The sequence below is a fragment of the Neovison vison genome, chromosome 7, assembly GCF_020171115.1.
Source record: "Neovison vison isolate M4711 chromosome 7, ASM_NN_V1, whole genome shotgun sequence".
NCBI lineage: Eukaryota > Metazoa > Chordata > Mammalia > Carnivora > Mustelidae > Neogale > Neogale vison.
The window spans coordinates 172,263,201-172,277,237 of NC_058097.1; the positions used below are offsets into that span (position 1 = coordinate 172,263,201).

Sequence of the window (14,037 nt, forward strand, 5' to 3'; positions counted from 1 at the left end):
CATTTCTCTTTGATATTTCCAATTTTCAGTTGCTTCCTCCTCCTCTAAATTTTGTGTTTCATTTTGAGAGCTCTAAGGCTAACAGGTTAACAAAGCTGATTTTGCCATACTTTGATTTTTTGAACAGACAGCAACAATACACAGTTGGTTACCACTTTTTTTTTTTAACTTTTGTTCTAGTTCCTTGGCAAACTTTAGGGTACACCTTTAATTTTTTTCAAAGATTTTATTTATTTATTTGAGAGAGAGAGTGTGTGAGAGAATGGTGAGGGTCAGAGGGAGAAGCAGACTCCCGGCTAAGTGGGGAGCCTGCTGATTTGACACTGGAACCTGGGACTCTGGAATCATGACCTGCACTGAAGCCAGACTCTTAACCAACTGACCCACCCAGGCACCCTGGTACACCTTTAATTTTAGCTGTTATTTTCAATAGCATCCACTTTTATTTCTTAATCCCAAATTATGTACTCAACACTATACCTTTTCTTGACTTCATCCTCATTTTCTCTTCATCCCTGTATAAAGAATACCTTCCACTTCCCCTTAAGCAATATTGACTACTCTTGCTTACTGTTATTTCCTAAATTGAAATCTTCCTAGTTCAATGTATCACTGAACCATCCTGTTAAGAGTTCATTCCTGGATATTCAGAAGAATTTCAGTTTAAGCATCAGTAGTTCCACCTTCGGCATCCTGATGATTATCCAAAGATAAATGAGATTGGGCAGGTGCACACCTTCTTATCTTTTCTCTCCCTCTATATATTCTTCTCTATATACTCTTCTTCATGATGAATAGTCGTACATGGAAAAATTGGACTTCTTTTTTTTAATAAAAGAAGTTACTGTACTTTTATAAAGGATTGTCAGTAGATGGAATTTCCTTTTAATTCAAGTATGAATCTTTAAGTAACAGTGCTTTTTATATTATATAAGTAATTTTAACTGAATACTGATTGATTTTACAGTGCACTAGGCATTGTTCTAAGTCCAGCAGTTAGCAAAACAGATAAAAAAATTCTTATTCTCAGGGAATTAATATTCTGCTGGTAGAGAGACAGTGTTAAGTAAGGAAAATGCATAATGTATCAAACTCATGGTAACTGACATCAAAGAGATTAAATTAAAGCAGGAAAAGTGTCCATAAGATGGTAGAGTGATAGTCAAAATTTTAGATAGATTGGGCAGTTACTGAGCATTTTTGTAAACATTTTGTTTTTGAATATATTATTTTATGAAAATAATAGTATATGATTATGGAGTATTTGGAAAATGCAAAAATATGAAGGATAACAAATCATAAACTACTACCTAGAAATTATAACTTTTATCCTACTGGTTTATTTCCTTCCAGTTATTTTTCAAAGTCTAAGGTTTATACATACAAATGTATGCCTACATTTGTATTTATGCGTGTCTATAAACACAGACACTTAAGTGTAAATGTTGTTGCAAAGCCAATTCTGTTCACTGTTGGTGGCTCTAGAGTATATCAGGAAAGAACTTGGATTCTAGGACCAAATTGTTCTGGTACAAAACTAAGTTCTCCTACTAACTATTTTTGTGATTTTGGACAAGTTATATATATGAGCTGATTAACCAAACATGTAAAATAGAACAGTGATGGCATCAGGCTTATGGAGTCATAAGGATTCAAGAAGTTTTAAGAACAAACAGGCATATATGCATATGCACAGACTTCTACACCTACCCCAGCAGAGCAAAGCATATGAACTGTGCAAATTCCACTTGGTTTTGAGATCATTTTTGCTTCCAGGTTGACAGCTGCTTCATCGGAATTTGCTTTTGCCAGATTTTATAGACCTGGGTAAATTAAAGTAACTTTGAATGAGGATCTATTGTGAAGATCTAAAGACTCATATACCTTTCAGGCTCTTCTGTTTCTGGAATCAGTAGTTCCTTTTTATGGGAGTGAGGGGATCCCTCCAACAGTTACTCTTTCTCATTTTTATTTCTATGTGAGTGGCAAAGAAACCATCTAAAGCATCAACTCTTATTTGATGTGATAAATATCACATTAGAAGCTGAAATAGTTAAACATTCATGAGTTGTTTGGCTATGGCAAAGCAGGATTCTTCTCAGTCCTGCATAAGAGGTGTGACAAATCAGAGGATCCACACTTGGATGTACAGATCACTATTGACCTATTTTCCTTTAATGCTTTTGTCTGTTTCTGGAATCAGTCTTTATAACTGATACCCTAAATATCAAGAAACTTGGCCTTTCAGAAGGAACAAATCGAATTTTGATAGAAACAGAAAAGGTAATAATAATTCCCCCCATTTTAATTATATAATTTATTCAGTTTGAGTTTTAAAATTAAATATTGTGTTAAAATTAGGATAATAAAAATGATAAATTCCTGTTCCATAAGAGTATGAAGAACTCCTTTTATTCATGTATATTTCTATGTATAACCTAGAAATTTATCTGTAAGTTATTAATATGTATTTGGTATTTGGTGGAAAAATTAATGTTAAAATATGAATGAGTGAGTGGGTTATTCCTGGCGACAACACTTAAAGTAACAAAACTACAGGAACTTTAGTATTTCCTCCCCATTCTCTATGGGCCCAAGCACTGTGATAAACATTTTGAGGGTACAGAGTAAGACATGTTTTTATGTTCAAGTTGTCTATGGTTTAGTTTTTGAATAGTGAAAGAGGAGACAAGATAGATGTGCATGGAACAATGAGAGAAAAATTCAGCAGCAGAGTTATCATCATAGGCCACAGGCTAGTGGAAACATGGAGTATTTTAAGCCAAGGGGGATATTATCTCCAAAACAACCAACAAAACCCCATATTTATAGGGTCAGATGTTCAAAGTTTACTTTTAAATTTCTTGTACATGGTTGGGGTGAAAAGAAAATGAAGTTTCCAGTGGTGGGGAGGGGAAGAATACATTCTCAGATATACACAATCATGTACCCAAAATGCAAAGAGTAGCATCATATTAAGGATGATAAAGAGTATACATTCTTAGGGCACCTGGACATCTTAGTGGGTTAAGCCTCAGCCTTCAGGTCAGGTCATGATCTCAGGGTCCTGGGATCAAGCCCCGCATTGGGCTCTCTGCTCAGCGGGGAGCCTCCCTCCCCTTCTCTCTTTGCCTACCTCTCTGCCTACATGTGATCTCTCTTTCTCTGTCAAATAAATAAATAAAATTTAAAAAAAAAAGAGTATGCAGCCTGGAAGAAAGACTTTATAGAGGCTGCTTGACTTTGAGGTAATTGGATTCAAACACCACTTTGTATCTAAAGAGCATGTATTTGATTAGTAAATGATAACATGTCATTACAGGTACATGAATGGAAGAGTGTGAGACCATTATAACAGCTCCATGGGCATCCTGACATTGACCTCCACTCACTCCTTATGCCACCCTTTATAAAATTGCACTTTAAATCATAGTCCCCCAAACAGATCCAGCCTCTGTGCTTATTAATAAGAGGTGTATTAAAAATTGAAAAGACAGGGGAAGGGAAAAAGAAGACATGGGGAAAAGTAGTCCCATGACAGATTAGAGGAACTTTAAATTCTACATTAAATATCTGATCATGCCCTTTCAGCATCTCTTACCTAAATGTTTCACGCTTCTCCTGAACAAGCAACATTCTCTTCATAACTGCTGGCCAGCTTGACACCCTTACTCTCCAGTTTTCTAGGATTTTCAGAGATTAGAAATTAATTGGCAAGAACATTCTCTAACACATCACACTTGGCTCCTCTACTCTTCTCCCTCGTCTACCCACTGTGATAATCTCTCAGATAAAAATAAGCATGAACTCCTACCTTAAGAATATCTAATAAAAATGGTGTTATTTTTTAAAGCTGGTACCTAAGGAGAAACAGTTCTAGAAGCAGGTTGGTTGTTTCCCAGATGCTTTTCTACTGTAGAATTAGTCGTCATATCTCAGAAATTACATGAATATTCTCTCAAAGCCCACTTCTATTTAGCAGCAAGCTTACAGCCGTTTATGTACCTAGCCTTGTAAACCCTACTTGCTGCCTCCTTGAGGATCTCAAAACTATGCAAAAATGGCATTGCTTGCTGAAGCTGCAGACTGTGCTCTTCAATTATGAGAACACTGACATCATTTTAGAGTTCGAAGATAGGCCCCTTTGCCTATTTTTTTACTCCTAATGATTTTCCTACACTGGTGAATCCTTTTGAGGAAATCACTTGTATCCTAATCTTCTGTATCCTGGACTTCAAGTGAACATAAATCTGACTTGAGATATTTGTAATGTCATAATCACTATGATCTTTAATCACGGTGATCTTTAGTGTTAAATTTTTTAAAAATGCACTCACTTGCAGACTGCAGCCCTTTTAGGTGAAGCTTGGCCTACATCCACATTTTCCAAAGTGTGGTCCCTGGAATTCTATTAATTTTAAGAAAATAAACAAGGAGGTTAATGACCAAATGAGGAAGGAATTTATTCTTAGTATTTATGGTTTCATAATCACTTCTGAAGTGAGGTGAATATTAACTAAAATTAGCATATTGAAGGCACAAATAAGTTTTACCAAGCTCTGGCCAAACTGGTTTCAAACAGACTTGTTTTCAACCAGTGTGCACTAACATACTAGAAAAGAATGCCGCAAAAATGCTTTGAGAAATTTCAACTGAAGAGTGGGTCATTCAAACTATGTAATCTATCGTGTTTAACTGTTAGTCTAGCTGTGAGAATCTGGTCTTATTTCCACTTTGGATGATAGAGTAGATGTCCTACAATCGCATGTTAGAATGCTCCTGACAGTTAAACTCAAATTAGCATGGTGGATTGTTTCCGGAAATTACAGAAGTTGATGTAACGGATTACCCCCAGCCTAAATGACTATTAAATTATGACATTATGGCATCTAACATGTTGAACAGTATTTTTACACAATTATTTTAGGCTGCCCTTAAAGAGCTACTTTGCAAAAAAGAAAAACCTAATGCAAGTGGCAAGATTCAGGCTGAGCTAAGAGAGAGAAAGAATTACTCAGACTCCTGATTAAATGTGTACATTGACTAATTGCTTTTTTTTAATCCCATCAAAACTAGTAAGGATGTGGAAGTAAAGGATTAGAAGAGAATGCAATAGAATAACAGATGACTAATACTATATTCCAAATATTTTGTGCCAGGCATTGTTCTCAGTGTTTTCCACATAATAACATTTGGCAATAGATACTCTCGCAATTTGGGCATCTGGGAAAAGCAAATAAACAAGTAGTAGCTAACGTTAGACATGAGATCACTGAAAGTTGAGTGCCTGGAGAAACCAACAAGAATGATGCCTCTTAGCTCCTAGAATCCAGAACAGCTCAGATTGTAAATACCAAGAACTTCTGAATGGGCTACACGGGTAGAGCTTAAACAGGATTAACTGAACATCTTTTAAGGAGAACCCTCCAAAGCATCCAAAAACTCAGGCACAATTCCCAGTTTTCCTTGATTCTTCCTCCACCCTTTTTTTCTTAAAACCAGTTTGTTGTTTTGTCCCTCACTTCTACCCCCAAAACATGCCAGATCATTTCAGCTCTTCCTGGTTAATCTGATTCCTGATTGGTTTTTCTGTTTCTATTCTTAATCCTTATATTACATCCCTTCGAAGAACTTTAGAGAAGTATCACTGGGTAAATGTGATGGGTCTTGTTCTCTGAACTTCTTTTATTTGACCTATCACTCCTTCTGTGAGCATCTCCCCTGGCAATTCCGCCCTGCCTGGCTTTGTTCCCTAGTAATTCTGTCTTGCTTAATCATGTTCTTGCCTCTCTGGTCTCTTTACCCAGGTACAGTTAGTCTCGCAAACATACATTTTCTCAAGCTGTTTAATGCATTTAAAGTATTTTTTTTTATACCGTCCTAAATCCTATTTACCCTACAAAACTTTTCTTATGTAGTACTGATACTTTTAACTTAAAATTATATAACTTTTGATACACAGGATTTATATGAAAAGAACACTTAAGATGTGATACATATATGAATAAATGAATTAACTGACAAATTTTAAAAAGACTGAACAAAAAAGTAAATACAATGAAGATGTTGGGGAGAAACAGAGAAGAAAGCTAAAAATAACTAATTTTCTCTGGCAGGTTCATTAGTTTCATATTGCTGCTGGAGCTAATTACCACAAATTAATTTAGTAGCTTAAAATGACACAGCGTTATATTCTTAAAGTTTTAGGAGTCCGGAGTTTAAAATCAGACTCACTGGGTTAAATTAAGCTATCAGTAGTACAGATTCCTTTTCGAGTCTCTTGGGAAGAATTTGTTTTCTTGGCTCTTCTAGCTTCTAATGTTGACCTGGATTCCTTTGGCTTATGGTTCCTTCCTCCATCAAAGCTAGTGGTACAGCACCTTCAGATCTCTTGTTGGTCCTCTGACCTCTGCTTCCCACATGCCTTCTCTTCCTCTAACTCTGAGGCTTCTTGCTCTTTCTCAGAAGGGCCCTGGGTAATTATACTGGGCTCACTTACTTAATCCAGGATACTCCTCTTATCTCAAGATCTTTAACTCAGTCCCAGGCTTCAGGGATTAGGGTGTGGACCTCTTTGGGAAGGGAGTATTATTCTGCCTTTCAGAGAGGAGAACTGGAAATGTCAATATGAACATGTCATAGTTCATGCATATATAATCATATTCTTGCCTGTCTGGTCTCCAAAATTCTGCTTCCCGTTTTATACTTCGTCTTAATATCTACTTTTATTCTCAAGTTGTTTAATGCATTTGAAGTTTGCTTTTTATTTTTAACTTGTCTAAATCCTATTTATTCTTCCAAACTTTCTGAATGCGATATCGTTATTTTTAACTTAAAATTAATTAAAATTATGTAACATCTGATACAGGGAAAGTAATGGAAAGGGTATTTAAGCTATGACATATATATGTACTTACATGTATATGTTCGTGTATGTGTGTCATTTCTTCACTTTTTGTGCTGAGAGAATCTGGAAGGAAGGATACCCAGTGGCAGCAAGCAAAAGTCCCCAGTTCTTGGTTTTATTTCATTTTATTTTTATTTGATTTTTTCAATGTTCCAAGACTCATCGTTCATGCACCACACCCAGTGCTCCATGCAATACATGCCCTCCCCAATACCCACCACCAGGCTTACCCAACCCTCCCACCCTCCTCCCCTCCAAAACCCTCAGTTTGTTTCTCAGAGTCCACAGTCTCTCATGGTTTGTTTCCCCTTCCAATTTCCCCCAACTCACTTCTTCTCTCCAACCCCCAGTGTCCTCTGTGTTATTCCCTATGCCCCACAAGTAAGTGAAACCATATGAGAATTGACTTTCTCTGCTTGACTTATTTCACTCAGCATAATCTCCTCCAGTCCCGTCCATGTTGACACAAAAGTTGGGTATTCATCCTTTCTGATGGAGGCATAATACCCCATAGTATATATCTTCTTTAAAGAAGACCACATATTCTTTATCCATTTATCTGTTGAAGGGCATCTTGGCTCTTTCCACAGTTTGGCGACTGTGGCCATTGCTGCTATGAACATTGGGGTACAGATGGCCTTTCTTTTCACTACACCTGTATCTCTAGAGTAAATACCCAGTAGTGCAATTTCAGGGTCATAGGGTAGCTCTATTTTTAATTTCTTAAGGAATCTCCACACTGTTTTCCGAAATGGTTGCACCAACTTGCATTCCCACCAACAGTGTAAGACAGTTCCCATTTCTCCACATCCTCTCCAACACCTGTTTACAATCTTATTAATTTTGGCCATTCTAACTGTTATAAGGTGGTATCACAATGTGGTTTTGATTTGAATTTCCCTGATGGCTAATGATGATGAACATTTTTTCATGTGTGTGTTAGCCATCTGTATGTCTTCTTAACTAGAAGTCCTAGCAGCAGCAATCCGACAACAAAAAGAAATAAAAGGTATTCAAATTGGCAAAGAAGAAGTCAGACTCTCTCTCTTCGCAGAAGACATGATACTTTATATGGAAAACCCAAATCACTCTTCCCCAAACTACTAGAACTCATATAACAATTCAGTAATGTGGCAGGATACAAAATCAATGTACAGAAATCAGTTTCTTTCTTACACACTAACAATGAAAATATAGAAAGGGAAAATTAGAGAATTGATTCCATTTGCTTTATCACCAAGAACCTTAAGATACCTAGGAATAAACCTAACCACAGAGGTAAAGGATCTATACTCGAGGAACTACAGAGCACTCATAAAAGAAATTGAAGAAGACACAAAAAGATGGAAGACCATTCCGTGCACATGGATCGGAAGAATAAACATTGTCAAAATGTATATAATGCCTAGAGCAATCTGTACATTCAATGCCAGCCCAATCAAAATTCCACTGGCATTTTTCAAAGTGCTGGAACAAATAATCCTAAAATTTGTGTGGAACCAGAAGAGACCCCGAATTGCTAAGGAATTTCTTTTTTTATAAATTAATTTATTTATTTTCAGAAAGACAGCATTCATTATTTTTCACCACACCCAGTGCTCCATGCAATCCGTGCCCTCTATAATACCCACCATCTGGTTCCCCCAACCTCCCACGACCCCACCCCCCCACCACTTCAAACCCCTCAGATTGTTTTTCAGAGTCCAGATCAGAATTATACACGTCTGGATCTCTACAGGGGCAGAAGACGCCAGTGGGCAGGTAAAGCAGAGTGGGAAGGTGGACTGATATCAGAAGATAAACAAAAGGGGGAGGGAGCCACCAGAGGTGACTGGTTGGAAAGTAATACCCCAATACGAGCGAGAGTGCCCTGCGTCTGGGGACCAGCATTAACTTGGAGACTGGTTGAAAGCACTCCAAAAGAGCAAAGGATCGCAGGGGGAAATTGTGGGAATCAGGGCGGCTAGGGACAGGGGCTTAAGTCCCTGGTCCCAGGACAGCCTCCCAGGTGCTGAGGCAGAGAGAGTGTGGTGGAGAAACCAGGTCTTGGTCCCCAGTGCGTGGGTTCTAGCTCCTGTGAGGGGATGGGAGCCACGTGGGTCGGCAGAACACAAAAACAGACACATAGACCAGTGGAACAGAGTAGGGAGCCCAGATATGGACCCACAATTCTATGGTCAACTAATTTTCGACAAAGCAGGAAAAAATGTACAGTGGAAAAAAGATAGCCTCTTCAATAAATGGTGCTGGGAAAATTGGACAGTTATGTATAGAAGAATGAAACTTAACAGTTCTTGGTTTTAAATACCACCCTTCAGTGAAAGAAACAGAGCTCCTTTAGAAATGATTAGACTAGAGCAGGGAAAATACATGCTAAACCTTGAGCAATTTACTGTGCTAGAAAGTAAGAATGTACTCCAAAGAACATTTGAAAGGATGTAAAAATGACACAGACCAAATATGGGATCATTTTAGCTTAAAATAAATGATAATAATATATTTAACCTACTGAATAAAATAGGAATCTGTGACTCCAGATTTACATAAGTATGAATAAATATATATACATAAATTGGGGGTAAGACAAGGCTCTTTCTTACATTATAATGCAAAATTATTTCTGCAGAAGGGATGAAGGAGACAGGTCGATACTAGCAAATCATCATATTGCTGGTCAATTCAAGTGTAATTTTCAATAAAGGCTAAGGCTGGTGGGAGAAAATTTGATAAAGAATATAATTTTTCATAATTTGATATTATTTTTGCACAGAACACTAATCAATTACAAAGGAAAGATGGTGGCTTGATTGTATGGAGAAACCTGGCAGATACCAGTATGACCAAGCGATGTACAGTTGTGCCACACTGGTGCAACAAGTTGACACCTTGAGCCTGATGATTCAATGCTCTGGAAAGAATGCATTTTTGTGGTATTTTTGCCAGGAACTTCTTATAAGAAAGCACAAGACAGATTCAGGTTGAAGTTCATATTATAGAATATAAGGGCTATATTATTTAAAACTCAAAGATTTGAGAGATATTCCAGATTGGAAGGTTTCCACAGGACAAATAAGTATGTATTCTTGGAAACTATCCTTGGCCCAAAAGGGAAAAGAAATATTGTTGAGGTAATTAGTAAAATTTTAAACAGACCCGTGGATTGTATAAGAATATTGTATCAATGCCGATTTCCTGAGTTAGAGTATTGTTTGTGCTTATGTAGAAATGTGTCTGATATGTTTTGGAGAGGAGGTGATGCACTTAAATATTTAGGGATGATGAGGAACCATGACAGTCGTTCTCAGAAAGCTTTTAAAAATTCTTGTAATAATTAGTGTTGGGAACAAATAAGAGAGAGAAGATGGAAAATTGTGAATTGGTCCAAAGTGGTAATGATAAAGGTGATCAGACTCAAATCTGATATCTTCTAATTCTTTTTTCCATGTCTCTTAACCTTTCTTTTTTTATATCTCCTTTCCTTTTTGTCCTACATTCTATGTAATTTGTTTAAATCCAGTACCTTAGCACTTTCTTTAACTGTATACAGTCTACTGTATAACTTCACTGAGTTTTATATTTTAATAATTATTATTTTATCTCTACAATTTCTTAATGAATTTCTTAAATCTATGACTACTCTTTGCTTGTTCATCTTTCTGAGTCTGTATTTTATTTTTGAAATATTTTGTTCTTAGTTACTTTATGTTTTTTATGTTATTCCAGTATCCAAAATCCTTAAGGATCTAAACCTGTTTTTATTTGTCCTGATTTTCATTAGAGGTTTATTTCCTTGTTTCTTTGGGTGATCTTTATTATGTCTTGTATTTGTGAGATCTTAATTTGTGGAGTACCATGGGTGCTTAAACCAGGGATGCATCTGTGTTTTCTTTTACTTTCTGTTGGGCTATATTTTCCTACAACCACTTTTCCCACTTCGCCCAAGCTTACTGTAGAAATTGTCATTTCAGCTCCTCACTTTGAAGTGGCCAAAGGCCTAATCTCCTGGACAATACAGGCTTTCACATTCTTACCACTCACTATTTCTGTACTGGTTCCAGATCATGATTATTTCTTTGTTTGGTTGTTGTTCGTTTTTTTGTTTTTGTTTTTGTTTTTGTTTTGTTTTGTTTTGCTATTTTTTGACCCTTAGAAAGTTTTATTACTTCCTATGAAGTGAGAGATATATTCAAATATGTTTAAACAGAATCACATTAATACTCTTGCAGGAGAACCCTGAAAGTGTTGTCTTTCATTATGCAAAAAGAAGAATATTTTATGTATTTTGTTACTCTTCCTGAAATGGCTATAAATCTCTTATAGATAACACCAATGTTATATATGCTGTTGTCTTAATGTTAACACTCTTCCCCACACAAAACAGTTGAAATGAACTGAACTACAAATGAACTAATGAAGGTCTATTTGAAATCTCTTCACAATAGCTTTTAACATATCTAATAGTAGCTAAAGTCTACTAAGTATTTAAATGTGACAAACAATGTTCCAGGTAGATGGCATGTAATATCTCAGTTAAGCCTTTGTAATATGTGTATGACTAGGTACTAACCATTTTTTCATTTTATGGATGAGGAAACACCGAGAGAGCTAAATAAATTGCTTAACACTAAACCTTGTAAGTGGTCCCAATATGGCTAATTTTTCGGTCTATTGGTCCTGGAGCCACTTGAAGTCACTGATGATGACCCCCATTGAGAGAATGCCATCATCTACACAAAGATGTATTATGTAAACATAAAAAAATTGATAACTACATAAATATGAACATGAACACACATACCCAGTACATACACCTTTCTATGTAGCCTTCCTTCTTAAGTTATTCTAGTAGGATTCTGTTCTGTGGATTTCACTCAAATGGAGTAGTTTTGAGCATTCTGTACCCTGTTAGCACTTGCAGGAAATATTGGGGGAACATTGTGTACTTGAGAAAAGCTATCACCTTTGAGGCAAACCTAGACCTGTACCTGTCTTCTGATGGCAGAATTCAGTACTTAGAGGGAAGGCCCCCAAAATTTCTTCCTAGGCAATGAATCCGGACAACTTTGTTTGATATGTCAAAATAATTTATAAACTGGAATTTTTTTTTCTATCTCCATAACAATACGATCAGGTCAATTTCAGAACAATATTAGCAGCTACTCCACATGATGTTTTTTCTCGCTCTTAATTTTTTTAAAAATTTATTTATTTAACAGACAAAGATCACAAGTAGGCAGAGAGAGAGAGAGAGGAAGTAGTAGGCTCCTCGCTCAGCAGAGAGCTCAGTGCAGAGCTTGATCCCAGGACCCCGGGATCATGACCTGAGCCTAAGGCAGAGGCTTTAACCTACTGAGCCACTCACTCAGGCGCCCCTCTCTCTATTAGGAAAAAAAAAAGCTTAGAACCAAATGGTACAGCACTGACTAAGAACATGTGTTGAGACTACCTGGGCTTAAAATCTTAACTCTACCACTTCTGTTTTTGAGCTAACTTATACTCTTGGTGCCTCAGTTTCCTCATGAAGATGATAAAATTCTTAGAAGAATCTTATAAGGATTTTGTGAATTTTAAAGGTCAATAAATATACTGAAGGAAGGAAAGAAGGGAGGGACGGAAGAAGGGAAGGAAAGACTCCAGCATCTGATACATAATTATTACACTGTATATAGTTTTTATTTTATTTTTCTATCTTTAGCCAACCTGACCTGTTCATTTTCAAATGGGTACTCTTTGCAAATTGATAGCTATAAATACCTTTCTTTAGAGACCTTATAAACTTTGATTAACATTTGAAAAGAGTTTTCTGATTCCTATGAAAAGTCTTACTTTATGATTATGAATATGTATTAGGTACCACATGTTTGCTAATTTTGTCTAAAAGTTGAATATCTCAAGTTATATTTTATAGTCCTTTATCTTCTCATTATGCATACTGAAAAGGTATTATTTTCTTCTTGAATAAAAGGCTCTGAGGAATATTGAAATTCTAATTTTGTATGTATGCTGCAAAATCCTAGAATTTAAAAGAGGTTTATAATAAACTTAATGTATTTTTGAAATATTATAATTAAATGGCACTGTACACCTCTGCTGCCTAACTCAAGAAGTATGTACTGAGCTGTCTTAGGAAGTTCAGTATATGTATAATAGTCTGAATCGAGAAGTAACACTTGTAAGCAGATATAAAAGTTAAGAAGGGAAAAAAGAGGACCATCAATAAGAAACCACTCACTGTTTCCTACTTTAAGATAATTTTGTCTTTTATAAGTGTCTTCAAAGTGTTAGAAACCATAGCATATAATTTTGCGGGTGGCAGACAATAGTGTACCAAACTCCTGGAATATCACCAAAAGTGTCTGTCAAGTTTTTTCACTGAAACTTTACAGAAATATGGACTCAAATTAGACCTCAAGCATTTCGTTTATATTGGATGAATGATACGGTCTCAGTAATTCAATAAAGGATTACTTTTGTACAATGTTGTGTACAGTATAAATTATAGGGAGAGAGATTAGACCCAGAGAGGTAAGAGACACATTTAGGAGGCGATTACCATGAGGTAAAAGAGGCACTGATGAGAAAAGATGGAGACCCAAAGCCTACTGCAAAACCCCTTTTATCTTGAATTTTGTGGGAGTTGACATTATGTTGTTAGAGAGAAAGAGTGAAAGACAGAGAGAGAGAAACTGAAGTAACTGAAAAGATTATAGTGACTTATACTTATTCCTTAAGCTTCAAAATGATTTGATTTGGGGAGGTATTTGGGCCTGAGCTCAAGCTGGGTGTGTGTGACTCATTAGCTGAGTGACAATGGATAATGACGTTCCCTCAAACATAACATGGGAGTAATGATACTCATCCTAATGGATGATTATACAGTTCGAAGCGTGTGAAAGCACTTTGTGAATTCTTAAACTACACAGGTGAAATGAAGGAACCCAGTATCCATAGCTACCTCTTCTGAATCGTGAAAATTTGCCTCAGAAGGAGGCTGAAAGTCCATGAATCTTGTTTTCTTGACTACTTTCTCCCTTTAGTTATTTCATTAGGATTAATTCCTGGGACCGAAATCATCTGTTAAGGATAAACATCATCATATTCTTACTATATCTTGCTGTTTTATTTCCCCA

At 36.3% G+C, this 14,037-nt stretch overlaps 1 protein-coding gene across 3 annotated transcripts in view; it reads left to right on the top strand.

Moving 5' to 3' along the window:
* ANO3 (anoctamin 3) overlaps positions 1-14,037 on the top strand; it is a 420,117-nt gene that overhangs the window by 176,981 nt on the left and 229,099 nt on the right. The gene's annotated exons all lie outside the window — the stretch shown is intronic.